This window comes from Triticum dicoccoides, chromosome 1B (assembly GCF_002162155.2).
Source record: "Triticum dicoccoides isolate Atlit2015 ecotype Zavitan chromosome 1B, WEW_v2.0, whole genome shotgun sequence".
NCBI classification, from domain to species: domain Eukaryota; kingdom Viridiplantae; phylum Streptophyta; class Magnoliopsida; order Poales; family Poaceae; genus Triticum; species Triticum dicoccoides.
This window is the reverse complement of record NC_041381.1, coordinates 61,560,745-61,563,627: the sequence shown is the minus strand read 5'-3', so window position 1 is coordinate 61,563,627 and position 2,883 is coordinate 61,560,745.

Sequence of the window (2,883 nt, the reverse complement as noted above, 5' to 3'; positions counted from 1 at the left end):
TTGATAACATGGCGGTAATCAAAGTGCCACGCGAGCGGTCAACATGGGTCCGGGGTCAATAGGGCATGTAATAAACCACTTAAAGGAAAATTGGGACTGAGAAGTGCATTTTCAAAGAATTAGGACTAACTTGACATTTGGGGAAAAGAGTTAGATCTTTTAATGTATTTAAATCTTACAAATACCATATTTTCAGTTATAATAATAATTATTGAATTATTTATGAGATTTCCTGAGTTTCAAAACTTCGCTAGAATACTTACAATTATCTATTTATTCTAAATGCACAATGCTTTTGTTTCAAAAGTACAGTAATGTGGAATTTCCTTTTCTTAATTTTCATAATTGTTCCTATATTATTATTGAGATTTCTCAAAATTTCAAATTTAAGGCTGCATACTTACAGTTTTCCATTTATGGAATTTACTACTCCTATATTACTTTTCAAGTCCATGGTTCTCGTATTTCACAAAAAATATTTATGTTTAATTTTTTTCTTGTAAACTTTTTTTTTTGAAGAATATGTTCTTTCCTTGATTTTTATTCAGTCTGACATGCATACAAAGATGACAAAATGAAAGAGGCTTGAGGTTCTTGTTTGTAAAACCAATATGATTGTGCCCATCCGAAGCACATCTTAATATCTTCAAAATCAGATGGGCCAAGCTTATTCGGCTTCTTTACCACTAATGTTTCTTTCTGTTTTGCGATTTTTTTCTTGCGAGGATAACTTTGTTGCTTCAGACATGTTGCTCCAAATTTTGTCAGCAGCATAGCCGATGGACATGTTACTTTCATGTTAGGAGTTAGTTAAAAGTTTGCTTAACTTTTCCCTATAAATCCTTCTATTCATGTCTTTTTCTTGCCTCAGCTTCACTGATGAGTTAAACTGATCAGCAGCTACTAGCTATTCAGTATACACAGTAACTCCATGTCCCTAACTACAGTCCATTAAGTTGTACTAGCTTATACACTATCTGTTAATGCTGACATGTCCCTCGATATACACGCCGTATGTGCGTACTAATCCTTAACTCCAGGCCGACTCGGGCGGCTCTTCAAACCCTAGCCGCCAGGGTCACCACCACCTCCCTCCCTTCCCTCCGCCGCCGCCGGAGGACGCCACTGGGCTAAGCCCGGGGGCCGACGGCAGTGGCAGAGGCTCTCCTCCCTGGATCGCATCGGCAGGGGTGGGGCGGGACCTCCACGCGCGTGACAGCGCAATGGCGATCTGATCCATGGTGGCGCAACGGCGTGCTCTGGGTGGAGGCCTTGGGCGGCGACGGCGTGAAGAGGGCGCCGTGGAGGTCCGGGCTGGCCAAATCAGGATCTTGGGGCGGCGGCCCTAGACGGCGGCGGCGGGTGAAGCTCGGGCTTCCCACAGCGGCATGGCGTGGTGCAGTCCATATTCCAAGGTGGATATGCGTCGGCGATCTCGTGGTTTTGCCACGGATTGGTTCCGATCAGAGACGGTGATGAGCGTGCGGGATCGATCTCGGCGGCTCTCGCGGTTTGGCGAGGTGGGGTCGTCCTCCCAGGCTCCAGTGGTGGCGCATGTAAGCAGTGGCCGGTGTGACAGGGCTCCTACGGTGGCACTGCTGTTGCGGTTGGTCGCCGGATCTAGGCAGCTAGATCTGGGGCTTTGAAGGCGGTCGAGACAGTGCATAGGTTGTCGGGTGGATTTCTTGGGACGGATCCGAGTGAAAACTTGGTCTTCGGTCGTTGGCCGGAGCCGGTGATGACGATGCCCTTATCATCGTTTTCTTCATAAAGGCATCATCGAGGTACAAATCCCAAACCCACCCAATACCTCCGGGGGAAACCCTAGATCAGTTGATCGGATGACGGCGGCATTCATGTGTCGTTACCCCCTTGGGGACGGCATTCTTGGAGATGCACTCGGGCTCGACGGACCAGCGGATGGCTTCTTCGGTGGAGCGGTGTTTCTTTCTACATATTCATGGCGGCGGCTCTTGGTGGCATGGAGCAACGGAGGCTTGGCGTCAGATGTGTGGTGATCGACATGCGCAGGAGGTCGACACTGTCTGGCATCATGGTGGCGTCGGTGGCAGCTAGACCGGGCAAGGTCGATGCAGCAGTACAGCTCTGAAGATGGATTGATGGCAGGTGGCTGTGGCTGCCTCATACCCGGCAGGCGTCCTGGTTGAGGAGCACACCATACTGCTGGGTGCCCATACCCGGCAGGCGTCCTGGTTGGGACCTCAGGTCTTAGATGTTAGGTTTGGCTGCGAGTGTTGGGGAACGTAGCAGAAATTCAAAATTTTCTATGCATCACCAAGATCAATCTATGGAGTATTCTAGCAACAAGGGGAAGGAGAGTGCATCTACATACCCTTGTAGATCGCTAAGTGGAAGCGTTCAAGTGAACGAGGTTGAAGGAGTCGTACTCATCGTGATCCAAATCACCGGAGATCCTAGTGCCGAACGGACGGCACCTCCGCGTTCAACACACGTGCAGCCCGGTGACGTCTCCCACGCCTTGATCCAGCAAGGAGAGAGGGAGAGGTTGGGGAAGACTCCGTCCAGCAGCAGCACAATGGCGTGGTGGTGGTGGAGGAGCGTGGCACTCCAGCAGGGCTTCGCCAAGCACCGCAAGAGACGAGGAGGGAGAGAGGTAGGGCTACGCCAGGGAGAGGTCAAAACTCATGTGTTGGCAGCCCCAAAGACCTCAACTATAGATAGGGGAGAGGGAGGGGGTTGCGCCCCCTCTAGGGTTCCCACCCCAAGGGGTGCGGCTGCCCCTAGATCCCATCTAGGGTGCGGCCAAAGGGGGGAGAGGGGTAAACTTGCCCCCCAAGTAAGGTGGAGGCGCCCCCTCTCCAAACCCTAGGTGCCTTGGGCCCTGGTGGGGGGTGCACCAGC